The 24,741-nt window shown below is 41.7% G+C and overlaps 3 long non-coding RNA genes across 3 annotated transcripts; 1 reads left to right on the top strand and 2 right to left on the bottom strand.

Annotated features, from left to right (window-relative positions):
- Nucleotides 1-17,499: 17,499 nt before the first annotated feature.
- Nucleotides 17,500-18,484, bottom strand: LOC145726377 (uncharacterized). Its single transcript, XR_014177591.1, has 2 exons — nt 17,738-18,484; nt 17,500-17,655 (listed from the first exon to the last, which is right to left on the bottom strand). It is a non-coding gene; the product is annotated as an uncharacterized LOC145726377 (long non-coding RNA).
- Nucleotides 18,485-19,007: 523 nt separating this feature from the next.
- On the top strand, nt 19,008-20,797 carry LOC145726376 (uncharacterized). The gene is made up of 2 exons (XR_014177590.1): nt 19,008-19,731; nt 19,793-20,797. It is a non-coding gene; the product is annotated as an uncharacterized LOC145726376 (long non-coding RNA).
- A 1,310-nt stretch (nt 20,798-22,107) lies between these two features.
- LOC145726365 (uncharacterized) lies at nt 22,108-22,485 on the bottom strand. The gene is made up of 2 exons (XR_014177578.1): nt 22,348-22,485; nt 22,108-22,265 (listed from the first exon to the last, which is right to left on the bottom strand). It is a non-coding gene; the product is annotated as an uncharacterized LOC145726365 (long non-coding RNA).
- Nucleotides 22,486-24,741: the final 2,256 nt, after the last annotated feature.

Genomic DNA, 24,741 nt, shown 5'->3' with positions numbered 1-24,741 from the left:
CCAGAAACGATTTATTAAAACTCATTTAGGATCGGTCGCCAAACTGCATTCAATGTATCGTGCAGTTTGTCCGTTCCCTGCCCGATGCTAGATTATAATATTTATTTACAGTTTATATACAATAATGACGTTCTTATCTGCAGATTGGCGATAAGGGTTGAATCGGCGTTCGTATTGCCGAAAATTTGTATTTTAAAACTAAGCTAGACTGAGCGTACGATTTACTTACTCAATTCAGCAAATGTCCGTCAGTCTATGATTGATTATCGCTTCTACTTCCAATTCTCGTCCAGTGTATATCACGTTCTGTGTAATACCTAGATTATTATTGTTTTTTCTGAATTTCCACTTAAACAACGCACATACGCGGAGTAATACGAAATCACGTCCGAACCGTACACTGTCTCAGTTGGAACTCCACCTAACCTAACCTAACCTAACCTAACCTAACCTAACCTAACCTAACCTAACCTAACCTACCTAACCTAACCTAACCTAACCTAACCTAACCTAACCTAACCTAACCTAACCTAACCTAACCTAACCTAACCTAACCTAACCTAACCTAACCTAACCTAACCTAACCTAACCTAACCTAACCTAACCTAACCTAACCTAACCTAACCTAACCTAACCTAACCTAACCTAACCTAACCTAACCTAACCTAACCTAACCTACCTAACCTAACCTAACCTAACCTAACCTAACCTAACCTAACCTAACCTAACCTAACCTAACCTAACCTAACCTAACCTAACCTACCTAACCTAACCTAACCTAACCTAACCTAACCTAACCTAACCTAACCTAACCTAACCTAACCTAACCTAACCTAACCTAACCTAACCTAACCTAACCTAACCTAACCTAACCTAACCTAACCTAACCTAACCTAACCTAACCTAACCTAACCTAACCTAACCTAACCTAACCTAACCTAACCTAACCTAACCTAACCTAACCTAACCTAACCTAACCTAACCTAACCTAACCTAACCTAACCTAACCTAACCTAACCTAACCTAACCTAACCTAACCTACCGAACCTAACCTACCTAACCTAACCTAACCTAACCTAACCTAACCTAACCTAACCTAACCTAACCTAACCTAACCTAACCTAACCTAACCTAACCTAACCTAACCTAAACCTAACCTACCTAACCTAACCTAACCTAACCTAACCAACCTAACCTAACCTACCTACCTAACCTAACCTAACCTACCTAACCTAACCTAACCTAACCTAACCTAACCTAACCTAACCTAACCTAACCTAACCTAACCTAACCTAACCTAACCTAACCTAACCTAACCTAACCTAACCTAACCTAACCTAACCTAACCTAACCTAACCTAACCTAACCTAACCTAACCTAACCTAACCTAACCTAACCTTTTTTTTTTTTTTTTTTTTAAAGCGAAGGAAAACCTGCAACCAGGCACCGGGAGAGTCGTTATTATGACCCTCATCTACACAGTAGTGTGGGGGTGGCGATGTTTGTGCCGTCCCACTAAAAACCTCCGCTGGTGGGGGCGGAGCCCTCTACCACCCTTCCCCGGAACCGCCTTTCGGCATTACTTCGGGGGAAAATTTCACTGTACAGCGCAGCTATACAGCCTAGTCGACCAAGACTTGTTACGACCTTTATTCACCTTTCTGCATCTGTCTTTCATGTTTCATTTTTGTTTTTAATACGGTATGAATGTATTGTTTTACAGCCTCCCAGGATTCCTTGTTTTTAGTTAGGATTCGTCCTACGTTTTCAATGCTCACTTTAACACCGACCTTATTATTCAAATCACTACGTTCTTGTTGCCATTTGTCGCATTGAAACAGTGTGTGCTCGACGTCATCCACTTTTTCTTTGCAATACCAGCACTCCGGGGTCTGCAATTTTTTAATCCTGAACAGAAATGAACTAAAAACTCCATGTCCAGTCACCGCTTGTGCAATAAAATGATCGGACTCTATCCACTCTCTCTCTAGCCAGTTTTTTAAGTCCGGTATAAACTTTTTGGCGTGACCGTCGTATAAATTCCATTTTGCTTCCCATTTTGTAAGTTCAAGTTCTTTGGCTTCATTGGCGACCTGCTGTCCTTCGTTGTAGATTTTAATTCTCTGTTCAATTCTCAGTTTTATTGGCGGTATCTTGGCGAGCACAAGGGCGGCTTCTGTGGGGGCACTCCTGTAAGCAGCCGATATCATGAGGGCCAATTTTCTGTTAATTCCCTCTAACGAAGCAGCGTGGTTCTTGTGTTCAATCACTTTCTTCCAGATTGGTGCCCCGTACAAGACAACTGAGTGAACTGCGCAGGCCAGTAGTCTTTTTTTGAGGCTCTAGGTCCATTAGTGTTAGATGTTAGTCTGCAAAGGTACTTGATCATTTCCTGGGTTTTTTCTTTTATCTTTTGGGCGTGTGTTCTGAAGTTCCAGTTGCGGTCAATGTGTATGCCCATATATTTCAAAGAAGTCTGAAGGGCGATGTCGGTGTCTTCCAATTTAAATTTTACGTTCTTACACTTCAGCCATCCTCTCAGTATTGTGCTTTCAGTTTTATGCACAGCCAGTGTTAGACCCATGTACTTGAGTTTTCCGCTAATCTGTTCCAGTGCGTATTTGGCTGATTCTTCCAGGTTGGCCGGGTTCTTGGCCTTGATTATAACCGCAAGGTCATCAGCATATGCTACTAGTGTAATGTCTTTTTCATCTATTGCCGTTAGTACTTGATTATAAAAGATGTTCCATAGAGTGGGTCCTAGGACCGAGCCCTGCGGGACCCCACACGTCATTCTATATGTGTCACCATTCGGTAGTATAATTACTCTATTCTCCAGGTAGTTCTGTATGAGGTTTATCAAGTAATTACTCACTTTTGCCTTAGTCAGTGCCTCTATAATTCTGTCCCATGGTGCGGAATTAAAGGCATTTTTTATGTCCAGGGTAATCATTGCACAGCACTCCTGGTTTTTGTAAGCATGGGACGAGATTCGCTTTACAATGCTTTCGATGCACTTTAATGCATCAAGCGTACTTCTACCCTTCCTAAATCCAAATTGGTTGGGGTGCAGGGCATTGGATTCTTCTAGCTCATTCCTCAGTCTCTCATTGATTATTCTCTCCATCACCTTCGCCATTGAGTCTAGAATACAGATTGGTCTGTACGACTTTTCACTTCCAGGAATTTTTGCTGGTTTTTCCAACAGTACCAGGCGTGACGTTTTCCATACGTCAGGCAGCACTTGTTCTTTAATAGATCTGTTTATAATATTACTCAATGTTGTTATGTAAGAGGTTTTAGTCGCTTTCAGTAGTTCGGCGGTGATCATATCCGGGCCTGGGGCTTTTCTGTTCTTTAAGCTTATAACGTGATTGTTAACCTCATGCTCGGTGATTTCGTGTATTTGGTCTTGACTAGTGTCTTTTCTTCTCCATATGATTGGACTTACCTCCGGGAACAGTTTTTTCACTTGGTGTTTCATTTCCTCTTCTACTAGTGGAGGGTTTTGTCTAAACTTTTTGGTAACTATTTGGTAGGCTTTGCCCCATATATCGTCGTCGAGTTCTTGTTGTAAGCGTTCCCATGAGCGTTCTTTTGCTTTGTATATAGCAGTTTTCAGTTCTTTTCTTGCGACTTTCAGCAACCCTGCGTACATGGTAGTCCCATCGACGTCACCCTTTGTTTTAGCCCTTGTGAGTTTTCTGCGTTTGGCATGGCATTCTGTTCTCTTTTCCGAGATCTCCGCGTTCCACCAGTATACTTGTTTGTGCGTCCCGTTCCATTTTTTCTGTCTTAAGCAATTATCACATGCATTTCTAATGTGTTCAACAAGAGTAAGAGCGTCCCCGTCGGCGGGTACTTTGTGTTGATCCAGATGTTTACGTAGCTGCTCCATTCCGGCTTCTGTAACTTTCCACCCCTTATGCGGAGTGTTCGGTTGTTCTGGTTTTTTATCTGCAATATGTACATTTCTAATATTACTTGTATTTACATCTAGTGTGTGTTTAACTTTTCTATTTACATGAAAGCAAATATAAAAGTGTTCACTGCCGCTATCGTCATCTAGCACTCTCCAATCTGGTATTCTTGGTATAAGGCTGGGAGAGACCAGCGTCACGTCGATGAGGGAGGCTCCATTTGCATTGACAAAGGTGCTTTTACCGTCATTCATACAAATCAGTTCATTTCCCCATATACACTCTTCCAATTTATCCCCTTTTTTGTCGGTGGTTTTAGCTCCGCAGGCCTTACTCTTGGCGTTAAAGTCTCCGCACACCACTATCTGACGGGTTTGAAGCATTTTGAGGAATCTATCAAGCTCTTCCAAGTATGTATCGAATTCCGCTACAGATCTATTGGGGGAAAAGTAACAGGACACGTACCAAGTTTGTTCCAGCTCCACTCCGATCACACCCTCTCCAACGTGTATCTTTGTAACCGTCTTTATGTTGGGTAGCCAGATAAAACAGTCTCTGCGTTTATCAACAATTGCTGCGCCCGGTAGGTTACTACCGGGTTCCTGTCCTATTACCATATCTATTTTCTGACATCTGACAAAGTGTTCCAATAAGTTATGTGCTAGGCGCTTTCTATCGAGATTTATTTGCAGGATTTTGTGTTTGTTGTTATAAGGTTCTTCATTGTGACATTGGTTTTTAGTAGCCATTGCTGATGCTTTCTTGCTTCATTTTCTTTACTAAGTTCCTATAGTTTGGGCAAGCCATGGAGTCGTCCCTGTGTCCAGCGCAGTTGCAGGCGGCACAGTGTGGTTCATTTTTACATTCACTCACCGTGTGTCCTGTCTGGCAGCAGCGTAAGCATTTTGCTGTTATCTGTTCTCTTTCCTTGCATTCTCCAGTAAAATGTCCCATTTTATAGCACTTATAGCATCTACTCGGTTTATACAGCTCCTGTATCCTACACCTGTCCCATTTCACAGCCAATCGTCTCCTCTGGAGTAGAGCGATTGCAGTTTCTTCTCTCATTGTTACAATGGCATATTTTAGTCCTTTGCTATTCTCTTTCTTTGATAGGTTAATCTCCATGTATTCACCGACTATTTCCAGTTCCCTCTCTATTGTGTCTTTTATATCATCTACAGAACTGTCCCAGCTCAGATCCCTAACTAAAATTTGTTTCTTTTTTATTACTTTGTCAACTTTTGCTACGCCATTCAGGGCTCTGTCCATATCTTGTCTAAATTGCAATTTACTGTCATCCGTTTTCCCAGCTATTTTGAGTTTTATTGTTCCGTCCTTCTGTTTTTCTTGTCTGATAATTCGAATTTCGTGTTTTTTCAGATCTAGGTCCGTTTTCATTTTTCTAACTGCAGTAGCGTATGTACTAGCATCCTCGGCAATCTGTCTCAAATGTAGGGTCTCCGTCTTCCACATATCGGATTGTAACGAGCTACGGCTTTGTGTTCGGGGTTTCGCGCTCCCTATGTTCCTGTTATACCGTTCCCGTGTGTCGCCAAGATAGAAGGTGGCTTTTATATCAGTATTTTTTAATAGGATTTCCAACATGTTTCTGGTCAATGTATGATCTGTGTGTGCCGCGATGCTCACAGATATTTCCCGTGTGTCATTTCGTACCAGTTTTCCTACCAGCTGCTTACAGTTTGCAAAAAGTCCTTCGGTGCTGTCGTTTCCTTCCTCTGCATTTGAGCTTTTGATGCCAATGATGTATGTTATTTTCTCTTCTGAGCTTAAGTTTCCACTTTTTTCATCTTCTTCGACTTCTATATTTGTGCGTACAACTGTCATCTTTCCTTCTTTTAACTTGCCATTATCAATTAGGTCTTTAATTTGGGGTTGTTCCTGGATTAGTTTCCTTCCATACCAATAATTACTGTACTCATTAGTGTCTATAAAGAGTAGGGTTTCTTTTCCATAATGCGACTGTACACAATGTACAATCTCAGTTTTGAGATATGCTGCGTTTACCCAGTTTCTTCTTGCAAGACTTATTATTTCTTTTTCTTCAATCGCTTCATCGATTTGTTTTCTTATATTAACAGCTTCCCATTGTTCGTCTGTATAAGTTTGGGTGCTTGTCGTCACCAGTTTGCTGTTTTGCTTTTCCACGTCTTGGTTTTCTTGTCCTTTCTTGTCCGGTTCCGTCTGTATCGCTTGGTCGACTGTTTTCGTTTGTGGATGGTTCCATGTTTCAATCGAGTTGTCTACAATTTCCTCCAGCCAGTCCCACATATCCATATTATTTAGTTTGGCAGTTTTCCTAGACAACTGGATGCTAATTTCCTTAATTTCCTTTTTCGTGTTCCGGTCGATGTTATTAGCCATTTTTTCGGCTAGTCTGACGAGGTCTGTGAAGTTAGCCAGGATTGCCTTGGCTTTACTAATGGTCTCGCATCCTCGGTCCTCAGGGGACTCGAGTCTTTTCCTCTTACTCGCCTGGGCCAGCCGCCGAAGAAATTTGTCGGGGCTGTCTCTATCTTCAATGACGAAAATGTCATTTTCTGGTGTCCCGGTTAGGACTAGGTCGTCGCTCGTTGTTTTGGTCGCAGTAGTTGGCTGACGGTCGGGGATGGCCTGCGCCTGCACCATCTCACCGACCGATACTGGGGTATCCCTCCCCTGCATCGTAAACGTTATATCCTTATGTGACTTTTCCATAATGATTTGTTTTGTTTTAGGTAAGTAGGGCGAAACTGGATACTCCTTCGCCCTCGGTTGCCCTAATACCGTCGGAGTCGGATCACCATGGATTACCTCGCGGCTTAAGGATGGGAAAAGGTAAGTAAGGAGAAATCACACTTTTGGAGGTAAGTATAATTTCAGCTAGGGTGCCGCGAGCTTGCCAGACCCGTACCGACAGTGTCGGCCCCCACGAGTCCGCTAATGAATGGGCTTCCCCCCATCCTTGCATCCCTTCAGCGCGCAACACACCTTGAGAATTGGAAGGTGTTATAGTGGCCTCACCACGCGATCCTGGGAGCCAAGATCCCCGTTCATCCGGTGGCCCCCGACGGGACGACGTGTATTTCAACAGTCGCTCCGGCAGAGACCACCGGGTGTTTACGGTGTGATGACCACCTGGGGCCGAGTCTTCTGCTCCGAACGCGCGGGTTTTAAGCCGCGGTCTTCACATATCCCCCAGCAGGCCGGTTTTCCGAAGAAATTCCGACCATTTCCCAGGTGTCTGAGCTGTCCTTGGCTTCGGTCCCCATCCCCGTCCCGTCGGGCCCGAGGAAAGAGACCTACTATGCCTCCCCACCAACGTCAAGGTCACACAGCTCCTTGGGGAGGAACCTAACCTAACCTAACCTAACCTAACCTAACCTACCTAACCTAACCTAACCTAACCTAACCTAACCTAACCTAACCTAACCTAACCTAACCTAACCTAACCTAACCTAACCTAACCTAACCTAACCTAACCTAACCTAACCTAACCTAACCTAACCTAACCTAACCTAACCTAACCTAACCTAACCTAACCTAACCTAACCTAACCTAACCTAACCTAACCTAACCTAACCTAACCTAACCTAACCTAACCTAACCTAACCTAACCTAACCTAACCTAACCTAACCTAACCTAACCTAACCTAACCTAACCTAACCTAACCTAACCTAACCTAACCTAACCTAACCTAACCTAACCTAACCTAACCTAACCTAACCTAACCTAACCTAACCTAACCTAACCTAACCTAACCTAACCTAACCTAACCTAACCTAACCTAACCTAACCTAACCTAACCTAACCTAACCTAACCTAACCTAACCTAACCTAACCTAACCTAACCTAACCTAACCTAACCTAACCTAACCTAACCTAACCTAACCTAACCTAACTAACCTAACCTAACCTAACCTAACCTAACCTAACCTAACCTAACCTAACCTAACCTAACCTAACCTAACCTAACCTAACCTAACCTAACCTAACCTAACCTAACCTAACCTAACCTAACCTAACCTAACCTAACCTAACCTAACCTAACCTAACCTAACCTAACCTAACCTAACCTAACCTAACCTAACCTAACCTAACCTAACCTTTTTTTTTTTTTTTTTTTTTTTTATAGAGGTTGACAGAATCTGCCTTCCAGACATGTGAGCTTGGCGTAATGCGATCTTGGTTGCTCACATAGTGTCGGGTTGGCGTCCCAATCCAGAGATCACCGACCGACTAAACTGCTTTCCTCTTTCTGCGTCTTCGAAAATAACTTCTTACTCGGAACTATCTGAATAGATTTCCGTCGAGTAAGTTTTATTAGGCCATGCGGTTTATAACGACTCCCATTGTCTTTCTTCTTTTTCTTTAATTGACATGATGCTTTTTATCATGTTATGTATGTCGTTCCATTTTTCATTAGAGCTGACCATCGTGTCTATAATGTTGTTACATGTAAGTTTCAGTCCACAGTTTTCGTTTGTATCAGTCCGTATTGTGTCCCATCGTGGGCAGTAAAAGATCGTGTGTTCCGCGTCGTCCTTTGCGTTACAGTAAATACACACATCATCAGTTTTTCCTAGTCTTTTGGTGTAAGTCCTAAATGCTCCATGTCCGCTTAAAAACTGAGTCATGTAAAAGTCCGTTCGTCTGTGTTCACAGTGCTTCCAGTCTGAGATATTTTTGATTATTTTCTTTGTCCATGCCGCCTTTGTAGTTGTCTCATTCCATCTTGCGGACCATTTTGCTACAAGTGTGTTCTCTTGATCACTCCTAGATATTCTGCGTCCTTCTTTCCTCTCCAGGTGACACTCCCTGCGTAGCTGCAGGATTAGGTCGATGGGTGGTGTCCCCGTTATCACCTGCAATGCCTCGGACGAGACAGTGCGATATGCCGATGAAACTCTGAGTAGCGCCTTTCTTTGCGCTCCTTCCAGGATTATCCTGTACTTGGCAATGGAAACTATGTCGGCCCATATTTCTGCAGCGTATGTTATTGTGGATTGCGCCACGCCATACAGCAACAGCCTTTTCTGGCTGCTGGGTCCGCCAATGTTTGGCATAAGTCTCGCCACTGCGTTGACCTTTTCCAGTGCCTTCGACGCCGTGACGCTTACGTGATGTCCGAACTTCATATTCTCACCTATGTGGCAACCAAGGTATTTCACGTGCTTCTTTGGTGTAATTGTGTGGTTACCAATGTTAAAAGAGAGATTAGATCTGTCTCTCTTCCCACTCAGCACCAGAAACTCGGTTTTGTCCAGGGCGAGTTCCAGGTGATTGCTGGACATCCAGGTGAGAATAATTTGCACCGTATGGTCTATCTTTTCGGCCAGTTCAAAAGTGTCCTCAGCGCTGATGACTGTCGCCAAGTCGTCCGCGTAACCAACAGCCTCCACTCCCTCTGGGAATGGCAATTTAAGCAAGGAGTCATAAAGAATATTCCACAGGAGGGGTCCGAGAACTGATCCCTGCGGAATGCCGGCCGAAATTCTGTGCTTTATGCTCCTATCCTCCACCACTCTGCCGGTAAAGTAATCCACTACCAAATTGATTAGGTAGCGAGGAGTGTTCCGAGTTTCCAGGGCGGCAATAATCTTTGTCCAAGGAGCGCTGTTAAAGGCGTTTTTTACATCAAAGGTGATCATAGCTGACCACCTTTGGCCCCTTCCGTGGGTTCTTTGGCTATTCCCCAAGTCTAAAACCCGTTCTATGGCTTGGATAGTGCTACGGTGTTTTCTAAAGCCGTATTGGTTTACGGACAGTCCTTCTCCCGCTTCTAGAGACTGCTCTAATCTCTCTTTGATCAGGTGTTCGGCCAGTTTAGCAAGGGAGTTGACTAAGCAGAGCGGCCTGAAAGAGTTGTCCAGCGACAACTCTTTACCTGGCTTTTGGAGCAGTATAAGTCCGGCTTTTTTCCAGCTCCTGGGAAGTTTCTGCTGGTTAAGAACGGCGTTCATGGTTTCCAGCAGCTGCTCAGGGACCAGCTTAACGAGTTCTTTGACGAACTCCGCAGGAATTCCATCTGGGCCTGGAGCTTTGCCAGTTTTCAGCTTCGCGGCAGCCTCCTGTAATTCCCCCATCGTGAACTGTGGGATCTCAGTGGTATGGGTCTGCTTTGATAGGATGTCAGCCCTTGTTGGAAACAAGGAGTCGATGATTTGTCGCTTTCTCTCCTCAGTGAGCTGGAAAGTTGGTTTAGTGCCCTTGAGGCTGCTCACCACCAGCTGGTAGCCCCTTCCCCAAGTATCGTTGTTTAACTCGGCGCAAAGAGCTGTCCAATGTTGTCGCTTGCTTTCACGAATCAGTCGGTTTAGCTCCCTTTTGCAGTCCTTATAGGATGCGAGTGCCTCAGCGATCGAGTCTATGCCTCCAGAGTTGGTAAGTAGTCTAGAGTATTTGCGCCTATTAAAGATGCATTCTTTCCTTTTTAGGTTTATCCGGTCGGACCACCAATATGGGAGGGTTCTCTGCAGCTGCCTTCCTCTAACAGACGCTTGTAAGTAAAGTTGCCTAGCCGCGCCCGAGCAGCGCTTGGGGTCAGAGATTGATGTCTTGAAGTCATTAGTGGTAAGTAGTTCGTTTAATCTGTTTTTGTCGATGACGGTCTTTTCCCGGAAGGTTCTTTTCGTTGGTGTTGTTTTCTGGAGTTGGAAAAAAATGTGCTTGTGGTGAGTCATTGGCTCATTATCCAGAGTGGTCCAGCCCACCGCGTGAGTCAACAGGGTATCTGATATAAAGGTCACGTCTATGTATGTCTGTGAGCTTCCTCTCACGAAGGTTGGCATGTTTGGTGCGTTTATAGGTGTCGCTCCTAAGGTTGTGGCGGCTTCAGCCAGCACGTCGCCTCTTCGGTCGCTACTGGGAGACCGCCACATTGGAGACTTCGCATTGAAGTCTCCCAGTAGGATAAAGCTCTTGTTCCCTGCCCTCATCCGTGTGCCGAGATTATTCACGAATTCCACGAAGGCGCTATCAGGGCAGTTTGGTGTGACATAGCAGCAGACAAGGTCGAAGTTAACGAAACTGATCGTCAATATACCTTCCCCTTTATCTACACGGCGGACTTGCAGATTGCTGTTTATAAGCTTTACCGCGACGTCCCTTCTATTATCACTGATCCAATTTCTCCCGCTTGCGATCTTTTTATTGGGCTCCGCAGCAATTAATATATCAACATCCTTTTCGAGAGACGTGGCGTATGCTATGTCATGTGCTGCATAGCTCCTTCCGAGGTTAGTCTGTAGTAGATTTAGTTGCGTTTTAGTTGTTCGTGTTACTTGTCCAAGGGTCTCGGTAGTAGTGTGGTCGTTATATGTCATTGTTACTATTGTCGTGTCTGCCCTTGCGAGTCCTTTGTATGGCTCTACTGTGGTGGGGGCACTGTAGGCTGACGGCTGAGTGTTTTTCAGTGTTGCATAATGGGCAGTACACTGGTCCTTTACAACTTGCTGCTCTATGTCCTGGTTGTCCGCATCTCAAACACATCTGTGTACGGTCCGGGCCGTTGCAGTTTTTAGTGGAATGGTTGTACGCCCAGCATCTGGTGCATTTGGCAACTTCTATCCTCTCAGTTATCCTACATCGGGTGAACCCAATTACAACCGATCCGCACTGCAATAGCCGTTCAGCAATTTTACTGTCAGCCCTGACAGTGGCATTTTGGCAGTCGCCATAGCATGGCCTAATATTTGTGACTTCCATAGTGCCTTGGGTGCCCAAAGTGATGGATTTTATGGCCCCTTCTATTTCAGTTTTGTCTGTTATGGCATCTATGTTTTTTATGTGCAGTATACGTTTCTTGCCCGTTTTTAGCACAACGTCTTCCTTAGCAAATGCGTTGTTGGTGAGAGTCTTTTGTAATAGGGTGGCATTGATGCCGTTGTCCATTGTAATGAGAACGTCACCGTTTTTGGTTTTTATGATCCCGTCGAGTGTAGGTTTGTCTTTTTGTTCTGAGATAGTGTCCTTGATAGACTTGAGTACCTGAGAATATTCCCTGCCTTGAGTCCTGACAATTACGGCCGTCTTTTGTTTTCTAGGGTCCACCCTTTCCTTGGGAGCGACGTTTCCGCTGCGTGATGGGCGGCGTTGAGTAGCGGTGGGTTGCCCAACAGCTTCCACCTGTGGTTTCCTCAACGATGTGGTGCGTCCTTGTTCGGTAAGTATCTTGTCCATTACTGATTTTGGTCCGTGTATTTTTATTTTCAGGTTTTTCCCGCTGGTGGCAATTTCAGCTAGTTTCCTGATCGTCTCCGGGTCCGCCTCGGTAATTAATGGGACTGACAGATCTGTGCATCCATCTTCGCTGGCGGTTTCTGCTAGAGTTTGAAGTGCAGTAAGTATTGTTTTGGGTTCACTGTTTTGAATAATCATTTTGTAGATGTTCCTGTGCCTCTCCAACCAAGCGCCCTCTTTTTTGTATTTAGTCGAGAGTCTGATACATCGCGGGTTTGTGTCCTCAGTGTCGTCCTCTCGCAGCTCTGGGATGTGGTCTGCCAGGATCCTATAAATGCCTGTATCCAGCGCTGTTTCGGTGCCTGTCAGGAGTATGCCAATGTCAGGTTTTTCTCTGTGCGTTAAAGGGTTTCCAACTACTAGTGTCGTGCGCTTGAATGATTTTTCGGTCCAGTTTTCTTCAAGAACGGCTTTGAGTTCCTCTAGCGTGTTAGGCTGGATAGGGCCTACGGTGTAGTATTGATCGTCCATATCGACCGTTATTGGCTTACTGTAGTCTTCGGTCGGATCTGTCTGAGTCGATTGCTCAAGTGTAACTAGTTTATCCTGTACTGTTGCCGTAGCGGGTTTATTCCAGGTCTCTATGGAGTTATCCACGATTTCCTCGAGCCAGTCCCACATCTCCATTCGGTTGAGCTTGGCTGCTTTCCGGGATAGCTGGATGCTAATATCCTTGATCTGTTTTTTCGTGTTTCTATCTATGTTGTCCGCCAGTCTCTCGCAGAGTTGAGAAATTACCATGAATCCATCTAGGATGGCCCTGGCTTTGGTAATTGTCTGGCAGCCTTGTTTTGCACCTTGTTTTGTTTCGCCTTCCTCCGTTTCGGGAGAGTTGGGTCTCTTCCGCTTGTTTGTGCAAGCAAGTCGACGCAGAAACTGGTCTGGGCTTTCCTGTTCCTCAATAACAAAAATGTCGTTTTCTAGTGTCTGGTTGTTTACGTCAGTAGCTGACGTGGCCGCAGTAGTTGGCTGACGGTCGGGGGTGGCCTGCGCCTGCACCATCTCACCGACCGATACTGGGGTATCCCTCCCCTGCATCGTAAACTTTTTATCCTTATGAGACTTTTCCATGATAATTTTTGTTTGTTTTGTTTTAGGTAAGTGGAACGAAAATGGATACTCCTTCGCCCTCGGTTGCCCTAATACCGTCGGAGTCGGATACACCAAGGATTGCCTCGCGGCTTGAGGATGGGAAAAGGTAAGTAGGGGAAATCATACTTTGGGGGTAAGTATAATTTCAGCTAAGGTACCTCGAGCTTGCCAGGCCCGTACCGACAGTGTCGGCCCCTGCGAGTCCGCTAATGGATGGGCTTCCCCCCATCCTTGCATCCCTTCAGCGCGCAACACACCTTGAGAATTGGGAGGCGTTATAGTGGCCTCACCACGCGATCTTGGGAGCCAAGATCCCCGTTCATCCGGTGGCCCCCGACGGGACGGCGTGTATTTCAACAGTCGCCCCGGCGGAGACCACCGGGTGTTTACGGTGTGATGACCACCTGGGGCCGAGTCTTCTGCTCCGAACGCGCGGGTTTTAAGCCGCGGTCTTCACATATCCCCCAGCAGGCCGGTTTTCCGAAGAAATTCCGACCATTTCCCAGGTGTATGAGCTGTCCTTGGCTTCGGTCCCCATCCCCGTCCCGTCGGGCCCGAGGAAAGAGACCTACTATGCCTCCCCACCAACGTCAAGGTCACACAGCTCCTTGGGGAGGAACCTAACCTAACCTAACCTAACCTAACCTAACCTAACCTAACCTAACCAAACCTAACCCAAACCTAACCCAAACCTAACCCAAACCTAACCCAAACCTAACCCAAACCTAACCCAAACCTAACCCAAACCTAACCCAAACCTAACCCAAACCTAACCCAAACCTAACCCAAACCTAACCCAAACCTAACCCAAACCTAACCCAAACCTAACCCAAACCTAACCCAAACCTAACCCAAACCTAACCCAAACCTAACCCAAACCTAACCCAAACCTAACCCAAACCTAACCCAAACCTAACCCAAACCTAACCCAACCTAACCCAAACCTAACCCAAACCTAACCCAAACCTAACCCAAACCTAACCCAAACCTAACCCAAACCTAACCCAAACCTAACCCAAACCTAACCCAAACCTAACCCAAACCTAACCCAAACCTAACCCAAACCTAACCCAAACCTAACCCAAACCTAACCCAAACCTAACCCAAACCTAACCCAAACCTAACCCAAACCTAACCCAAACCTAACCCAAACCTAACCCAAACCTAACCTTTTGATGAATTTTCATAATTTTGCCATTTTTTAGTTTTTGGAGCAAATTTCATGATTTTGATCAATTTTCATAATTTTTGCTATTTTTCAGTTTTGGACCAAATTTCGTGATTTTGATCAATTTTCATAATTCTGCTATTTTTTTGTTTTTGGACCAAATTTCGTGATTTTGATCAATTTTCATAATTTGGTCCAAAAAACTAAAAAAAGACCAAAATTATAAAAAATTGATCAAAATCCCGAAATTTTGTCCATAAACTGAAAAATAGCAAAATTATGAAAATTGATCAAAATCACGAAATTTGTATCGTCAAAACGGCCGCGTCGATTTGTCAAACCGGCGTCTCCACGCTCTAAGCAACCCGCGACCGGTTTGCAATGCCCTGTAGCGCTCTGAGGGGGTTCTACTGCCGCTGGGCCATAATATGACAGATTTGGGAGAGAATCAGGGTTTGAAATCTCGGTATCAAAATCGATCAAAAGATCCGACATTGTAAAAAATAAAAATAAATCAAATTAAAAAAAATAATCCAAATAGGGATGCCAGTCGGTTTTTTTACCTAAAACCGACAAAAGAAACGAAGGGAATTAATTTTCAGTTAAAAGAACTTTCTTTTAAATCTAAAACTCAAACCACGAAACCTGACGGTCGACTTCACCACGTCGCTACCCCTCCTGCGCCTTTTACGTTGGAAACCCAGTCTCCAAGGAAAGAAAAACCAGCCTAGAAGGATAGCCGCTCGTAGTCCCAATTAGTCTTGACAGCAATCGCAGGCTCCCACCTAGACGATTGTTGGTTGAGACAGCAACAACAAAAAAAGCTCTGAACGAAACTCGAATTAGATTCGCACACGCATGCACCGTATGATGCCTTTTCCCGAACCGCGACACGCGCATTGGCAATTCTCACTCCCGACTGCCAACGCCCGGCTCCCAGCTCCCATACCCCTACGCGCTTGCTCGGCCACTGTCGACCCCCCCCCACTCTATCGCGATCCGTTTCATGACCAAATAAGGAGCGTTTTTCGAGCTGGGTAATGACTTACGCAGGTCCAAACGTTTAAATCTTTGGCGGGTTTTACGCGACAGGGAATTTGTTAGCGTTATGCAATTAAAGGGCGAGAATCACTAGAGTTGATTATACCGTTTGGCCGCTAGAGGGCTTCAAAGTTCCTTCACCATAAACTCGTTGACCCTCGTCGCTTTGACCCTAACTTACTCCCTTATTTGACAAGTTACGTCAAAATATCATAGAAAACAAACGATAGAGCAGATTTCAAACTTTCTAAAAATGTCCCCCCATCAGCTGATTGATAACACCGTTTGGACGCTAGAAGGCGTCAAATTTCCTTTACCATAATATCACATATTATATTGTAAATATTTTTCAGTCAGATTTCATGTCTCTTAATCCGGCCGAGTTCCTGGCAAAGAAATTTTACACAATTAACACAGTCAGTTAAAATGTTAAATTTTAGATCTAACTCTGTTAGTTTTTGAGATATCAAAAAACCGACTGCACCAGAGTCTTTTCCGGGACATTTTAATATAAAATGACACCGAGACGTCAACTGTAACTTGACAAATAAAAAAGTGGTATTTTTTGACAGTTCGAGGCCGCCATTTTGAATTTTGTGTCAAAATATTGACTTGCACCTCATTTTAAAGCAAATTTCACGTAGTTTCAAGAAATGTTAGACAAAATGGCGTCCCAGGCAGCCATTTTGAATTTTCGAATTGATAACGTCGTTTGGCTGCTAGAGGGCGTCAAAGTTCCTTCACCATAAAATAACATATTTTGTGACACTCGTTGCTTTGACCCTAAATTACTCCCTTATTTAACAAGATACGCCAAAATGTCATGACCCCACATTTTTGGAATCCTCATTCAATAACATAAAAAACCACTAGAAAATTTTGTACAGTCAGGGCGAAAAGCGGTATGAAGGTTTGAATAACTGTCAGGAACACAGTTTGAAAGGACAGTCAGCAAGAAAGTCCAAATTATCACCGCTACACGCAAAATGCCGTGTATGGTTCATTTTTTTTCCGTGGCGCTTACGTCATCAAGAGCTCCGTCCGCCATATTGTCACGTTTAGGGGTGCGTAGTAAGGGATGGATGGTCGAGATCGAAACACTCAGGTCACAAGTAAGTAAGCCTCGTTTATTATAAAAATAAAGTAAGTAAGGTACCTATAAAGCGGCGGATGATATCTGGGGGTAATAAGGTATATTACCCGCAGATGAGATGGGCCAATACTGCAGTAATTGCCGTCGTGTGCATGAATGTAGGGGGAGGGCGAGTCTAGTTCAGCCCCGTAAAGGGTGACACGCAAGGTGCTCTTTAAGTTGCGAGAGAACCCTTCTCTTTTTAGAGACATGAATAAATACTTTTTTTTCAAAATCGGTCCGTTTAGGTATTACTGCAACAAACAATACACTAGGTTCACATCTGCTCGTGGAAGATGTGGCAACATAGGGCACAGTCTCAACTGACAGTCGGCGGCTAAACATTTTGAGGTTAGGAATTTTAAAAAATTTAAAAACAGCAAAAACTACAAACAGAAGAAATAAAAAGTTAATTTAGGGTTCTTGTTTAAGTTTATTAATTAGTGTTGCAACACTTGGTGGTAAACAAACCAATCAAACTTTGGCTTGGGAACAACCACATTCAATTTTAATTATCTGGAAAGCGCACTGGAGCACTGAAGGTGCATTCAAAGGAGTCCTCATTAACAGCCCAATCCATAAAATTTGCAAGAAACGAAAGGCAGGCAATGTGTGTCCAATCCTGGAGACTATTAGGAAGTTCTTGCAGTTTGGTGATGATGTAGCAGTGTTTTAACTTACAACAGAATTGTTGCTGTTTTAAGAACTTGCTTTTGTGATTTAAATTGCTTATTTAGGTATTTTCTTTTGTAAATTTACTCAGCAGCATTAAATACATATCAATTTTGTTTTGTTGTGTGATTTATTTAACATGTTCAGTTCAACAATTTATTGTACCAAAGAGCAGGTAGGTAAATTATCTAATTTTATGAAGAAAACTAGACTTTTGATAAAAAATAAACTCTTCTTAAAGATTTTATTTGTATATTTCATAATGAATACAATTAAAATAGTAATTTAACCTACTACCTATCTGATGTAAAATACTGTATTTAACAGTAGCACCATCTGTTTCTAGCCTTATAGGTAGTCAGAGAAGTATAGGCAAGGGGGGCTAATTCTGTAAAATAATGGCATTTGATCAAATTTACATATTAAGTAACATAGTTAGGTACCTATGTCCTATATCTTTCTAATGTTACCTGAAATATTTCAACACTCTGCATATGGATTTTGACAACACCATTATAACCATTGCTTCAAACACCTTTCGTTGTTCAGTCACCAGGAGTCTTTTACAGCAGCCGTTGATAATGGGACCCTTTCAAAGCATGATAAGCAAACTCCAGAAAGGTACCTACCTGAAACATAAGCTATTTAGTATTAGCAGCTCATTAAAAGGTAGGGGCCTTCCTTTTTATAATATTAGGTAAATCACCTTGTCAGCATCCATGTTTCTTTGATTGAGAAACAACCACTGGCTTGAATAAACTTGGTTCTTGGGACTAAGTAAATAGGTACCTATATGCATGGGCTGTTTCATTGTGATTGTGTGTTTTTTATTAGAAAAGGCATTCTTTTCTGTTTTCCTTCAGAATGTTTCACTGGGCCCCTTGATAGTTGCAAAGTGTAGGTGGGTGGCATTTTCAAAACTCTCTTCCCGAAACATACACACACAACACACACACACACATTATCTAGGTACCTATCTAGTATCGCAGTAGTTACATCGAAATATTGTAAAATTTACATCAAAAATAAAACATTTCGCTTTGTTTACTACCTATTAATTTGCCAACGATGGCGGCCGATGACGTCAAAATTCTATCGCGCTCGGAACGCACGTAATAGACAAGAAAGGCAAATGATGACGTAACCGCGACGGGAAAAAAATGGACCATATCATAGAAAACAAAAAATATCCCCACATGAGTTGATTGATAACACCGTTTGGCCGATCTCGAACTAAGTGACAGCTACTGTCATTTTGACAGCTGGAATGGATTCCTCGTCCCCAAATTAGTCGAAAATGAGTACCATCAACCCTAGTGAAATCGGACTGGTTTTGACGTTATTAGCTGTCAAAGTGACAGAATAACAATAATGCATCTCAAGTGCGTTTTTTATCAAAACAAATCGAGTGAAGGATGGTTTTTGGCTAATTTTGGGGCGCCCAATCCATTGGTGAAATCACTTTTTTGATATCTCCACAAATCGCCAGTGTCTCGAATTGAGTGACAGCTACTGGCATTTTGACAGCTGGAATGGATTCCCCGTCCCCAAATTAGTGAAATCGGACTGGTTTTGACGTTATTAGCTGTCAAAGTGACAGATTAACAATAATGCATCTCAAGCGCGTTTTTTATCAAAACAAAACGAGTGAAGGGTGGTTTTTGGCTAATTTTGGGGCGCCCAATCCATTGGTGAAATCACTTTTTTGATATCTCCACAAATCGCCAGTGTCTCGAATTGAGTGACAGTTACTGTCATTTTGACAGCTGGAATGGATTCGCCGTCCCCAAATTAGTCGAAAATGAGTACCATCAAGCCTAGTGAAATCGGACTGGTTTTGACGTTATTAGCTGTCAAAGTGACCGGAACAAAACGTGTGTGAACTCGCGCCAGGATACAAAATTAAAAATTAGCGAGCGTCTTGGAAAACGGAGGTGCGAACGACAATTTGCGACGTTGCCAAGTCTCATCATATCACCCATGTTTTGAAGCAGTCTATGTTATGTTTTGAAATGTGATTAATAAAAATAAGTAGTTTTCACCAATATCATCGAATAATCTAATATAGAAGTGTGCAGCTATAAAAGGAATATGTTGATTTAAAATGGTAGGAGCGGGTATGGCAACGCCGCGGTAATTAGTAATTTCTTGTTTACGTTTTGTTGTAACGAAAATAATTCCCATATCTCTATTATTTTGGTTGCCGGTAGAAGAGGCCGACCGCCAAGAAAACCTAGAGAAGAGAGAAGACTTAGGTTAGGTTGAATAATTTTAGAATAGTTCAGAGACTAGATGACTTGTGATAATTTTATGGCTACAATAAATGTTACTTTATGTTCAGCCCTTAGTTTTTGAGCTTTTCTAAGTGAGTAACCCTCTACGAACGATTCCGCACGCCTAATAGGTACCTATACTATTTTTCAATAAAACTGTAAACTTTAATGGCCTGTTTTTCATATGTTAGGTATGTTATTACTTAGGTGATAAAATTAGATAGTTTTGTCTAATATTATTTAAATTTTTAGGAGTGAAGTTATAGGTAGTCAACTTTAATTTGACTAGAGTTTCAACAGAGCCACAAATGTTGAACCACCCTATAAACTAGGATTCATTTAGGTACTACTGCTGCTAAAAATGTCTATTTCCTATAAGGTGGAATTAACTTTAAACATTTTTAGCAAGCTTGAGAAACATTTGTCAGAGTCTGTTCTGAACACTGCTTCAGAAACAGGATCTATAAAAAGTGTTGTGGGCCCAACCAAAAGGTAAATAATAAAATTAGCTTAGTATTTGGGTGATTATAATGTAAAAATAGTATATTTTATTAGGTAAATAAATAGGAAAATAGTAAGATACGTATTGGAGTAGAAGTGATCTTGGTTCAACAGCAAGTTTGCAGAAACCGGTCAATGGATCGTTGGGATAAAAGTTGAAGTACTTTGTCCAGAAAAGCTGGTAGGTAGCTTCTGACTCCTATTGATGTATGTTGTCCTTGTACCATAGTCGCAATCCTTTTCGACCCCCCCATTCAGGGCTTCAGTGTCAGTAAATTACCACCATTTTCAGCAAGAATAGTGGCCAGTATAATCACATTGCATTGGGCATTTTGTTAACTGTATTAAATATGTCCTATTGGTTTGTTGTTCCGAAAACTAATAAACGACCTGGGGAGATCTGGTGTTGGTCCGTATACGTTTAATCCAGGTAGGTTCTATAATAACAAATTTTCTCCACTCTAGTTGGAATATTAACAATTATTATTATGTCATCTCTAATATCAACCCTTTTTGTTTTAGCATACTCCATCAGCCACACCAATAACCAGCACAGCCTGTAATTTTTATGATTCAATGTATTATAAGTAAGTGCATGCATTTTTAGGTGACAATACAAACAATCCTGGCTATTTAGTATAAATAATATAATAGTGGAAAAAATGCTATATTATCCATGGTTTAGACAGCATTTATTGACCTTATCTTCTCTCTTACAATAAAAGCTTCTGTCTGTCAAAACATTGGTTAATAATATACTATTTTTGTACTTATTTCACCTAATTTAAGGTCCTTTGGCATAAATATGCCCTTTGCTGTGCACTGGAGCAAATTAAACATTTGCCAAAAATGCGCTTTTTGTAAAAATAGCATATTTCTTGATACACGTCGCTCTGACCCTAAATTACTCCTTTATTTGACAAGTCTTTGACTTTGTTTGACAAATGTCATAGAAAACAAAAGATAGAGCAGACTTCAAGCTTTCCAAAAATATCCCCCCTAGAGTTGATTGGTCATACCGCTTGGCCGCTGAAGGGCGTCAAAATTCATTCACCATAAAATCACATATTTTTTGACACGTCGCTTTGACCCTAAATTACTCCCTTATTTGACAAGTTATGTCAAAATGTCATAGAAAACAAAATATAGAGCAGATTTCAAGCTTCCCAAAAATATCGCCCCATGGTTCGATTGATTGCACCGTTTGGCCGCTAGAGGGCTTCAAAGTTCCTTCACCATAAAATCACATATTTTTTGACACACGTCGCTTTGACCCTGAATTACTCCCTTATTTGACAAGTTACGTCAAAATGTCATAGAAAACAAAAGATAGAGCAGATTTCAAGCTTCCCAAAAATATCCCCCCACGATTCGATTGATTGCACCGTGCAACAAACAATACACTAGGTTCACATCTGCTCGTGGAAGATGTGGCAACATAGGGCACAGTCTCAACTGACACTACTGACAGTCGGCGGCTAAACATTTTGAGGTTAGGAATTTTAAAAAATTTAAAAACAGCAAAAACAGAAGAAATTTCGAAATTTTTTTTCACAAACAGAAGAAATAAAAACTTAATTTAGGATTGTTTAAGTGTATTAATTAGTGTTGCATCACTTGGTAGTAAACAAACCAATCAAACTTTGGCTTGGGAACAACCACATTCAATTTTAATTATCTGGAGTTTTAAGTTAAGAGCACTGGAGGTGCATTCAAACAAGTGGTCATTAACAGCCCAATCCATAAAATTTGCAAGAAACGAAAGGCAGGCAATGTGTGTCCAATCCTGGAGACTATTAGGAAGTTCTTGCAGTTTGGTGATGATGTAGCAGTGTTTTAACTTACAACAGAATTGTTGCTGTTTTAACAACTTGCTTTTGTGATTTAATTTGCTTATTTAGGTATTTTCTTTTGTAAATTTACTCAGCAGCATTAAATACATATCAATTTTGTTTTGTTGTGTGATTTATTTAACATGTTCAGTTCAACAATTTATTGTACCAAAGAGCAGGTAGGTAAATTATCTAATTTTATGAAGAAAACTAGACTTTTGATAAAAAATAAACTCTTCTTAAAGATTTTATTTGTATATTTCATAATGAATACAATTAAAATAGTAATTTAACCTACTACCTATCTGATGTAAAATACTGTATTTAACAGTAGCACCATCTGTTTCTAGCCTTATAGGTAGTCAGAGAAGTATAGGCAAGGGGGGCTAATTCTGTAAAATAATGGCATTTGATCAAATTTACATATTAAGTAACATAGTTAGGTACCTATGTCCTATATCTTTCTAATGTTACCTGAAATATTTCAACACTCTGCATATGGATTTTGACAACACCATTATAACCATTGCTTCAAACACCTTTCGTTGTTCAGTCACCAGGAGTCTTTTACAGCAGCCGTTGATAATGGGACCCTTTCAAAGCATGATAAGCAAACTCCAGAAAGGTACCTACCTGAAACATAAGCTATTTAGTATTAGCAGCTCATTAAAAGGTAGGGGCCTTCCTTTTTATAATATTAGGTAAATCACCTTGTCAGCATCCATGTTTCTTTGATTGAGAAACAACCACTGGCTTGAATAAACTTGGTTCTTGGGACTAAGTAAATAGGTACCTATATGCATGGGCTGTTTCATTGTGATTGTGTGTTTTTTATTAGAAAAGGCATTCTTTTCTGTTTTCCTTCAGAATGTTTCACTGGGCCCCTTGATAGTTGCAAAGTGTAGGTGGGTGGCATTTTCAAAACTCTCTTCCCGAAACATACACACACAACACACACACACACACATTATCTAGGTACCTATCTAGTATCGCAGTAGTTACATCGAAATATTGTAAAATTTACATCAAAAATAAAACATTTCGCTTTGTTTACTACCTATTAATTTGCCAACGATGGCGGCCGATGACGTCAAAATTCTATCGCGCTCGGAACGCACGTAATAGACAAGAAAGGCAAATGATGACGTAACCGCGACGGGAAAAAAATGGACCATATCATAGAAAACAAAAAATATCCCCACATGAGTTGATTGATAACACCGTTTGGCCGATCTCGAACTAAGTGACAGCTACTGTCATTTTGACAGCTGGAATGGATTCCTCGTCCCCAAATTAGTCGAAAATGAGTACCATCAACCCTAGTGAAATCGGACTGGTTTTGACGTTATTAGCTGTCAAAGTGACAGAATAACAATAATGCATCTCAAGTGCGTTTTTTATCAAAACAAATCGAGTGAAGGATGGTTTTTGGCTAATTTTGGGGCGCCCAATCCATTGGTGAAATCACTTCTTTGATATCTCCACAAATCGCCAGTGTCTCGAATTGAGTGACAGCTACTGTCATTTTGACAGATGGAATGGATTCCCCGTCCCCAAATTAGTGAAATCGGACTGGTTTTGACGTTATTAGCTGTCAAAGTGACAGATTAACAATAATGCATCTCAAACGCGTTTTTTATCAAAACAAAACGAGTGAAGGGTGGTTTTTGGCTAATTTTGGGGCGCCCAATCCATTGGTGAAATTACTTCTTTGATATCTCCACAAATCGCCAGTGTCTCGAATTGAGTGACAGTTACTGTCATTTTGACAGCTGGAATGGATTCGCCGTCCCCAAATTAGTCAAAAATGAGTACCATCAAGCCTAGTGAAATCGGACTGGTTTTGACGTTATTAGCTGTCAAAGTGACCGGAACAAAACGTGTGTGAACTCGCGCCAGGATACAAAATTAAAAATAAGCGAGCGTCTTGGAAAACGGAGGTGCGAACGACAATTTGCGACGTTGCCAAGTCTCATCATATCACCCATGTTTTGAAGCAGTCTATGTTATGTTTTGAAATGTGATTAATAAAAATAAGTAGTTTTCACCAATATCATCGAATAATCTAATATAGAAGTGTGCAGCTATAAAAGAAATATGTTGATTTAAAATGGTAGGAGCGGGTATGGCAACGCCGCGGTAATTAGTAATTTCTTGTCTTGTTTACGTTTTGTGGTATCCGTATATTGCGAAAAAATCGTAGCTCTTTTATTTAAATTCGCAGGAAATTCGTTCCAACGCCATTCGAAAAAGCATAAAAAATACTACAAAATGAGTTAAAAATGGCCTCTGTAGCTCCTCCCGTTACCGAGATATTGAATTTCAAAAAGTACCTAAAAAACCTCTCTAATACCCCCCCATTCTTTAAATTTTTTTGAAAAGTGAAAAATTTTAAAGTGCTTTTTTTGTGCTTATTTCACCTAATTTAAGGTTCTTTTGTATAAATATGCCCTTTGCTGTGCATTGGAACCCTTATAGAGCAAAATAAAAATTTGTCAAAATTGCACTTTTGACAAAAATTGATTTTTTTGTCTTTTTGAAAAATCGTAGCTCTTTTATTTAAATTCGCAGGAAATTCGTTCCAATGCCATTTGAAAAAGCATAGAAAATACTACAAAATGGGTTAAAAATGGCCTCTGTAGCTCCTCCCGTTACCGAGATATTGAATTTCAAAAAGTACCTAAAAAACCTCTCTAATACCCCCCCATTCTTTCAATTTTTTTGAAAAGTAAAAAATTTTAAAGTGCTTTTTTTGTGATTATTTCACCTAATTTAATGTTCTTTTGTATAAGTATGCCCTTTGCTGTGCATTGGAACCCTTATAGAGCAAAATAAAAAAATTGAAAATTTCGACAAAAAATGGCATTT

This window comes from Ips typographus, linkage group LG3 (assembly GCF_016097725.1).
Source record: "Ips typographus isolate SLU linkage group LG3, UJ_Ityp_2.0, whole genome shotgun sequence".
Lineage (NCBI taxonomy): Eukaryota > Metazoa > Arthropoda > Insecta > Coleoptera > Curculionidae > Ips > Ips typographus.
This window is presented reverse-complemented; position numbering and strand designations above follow the sequence as displayed.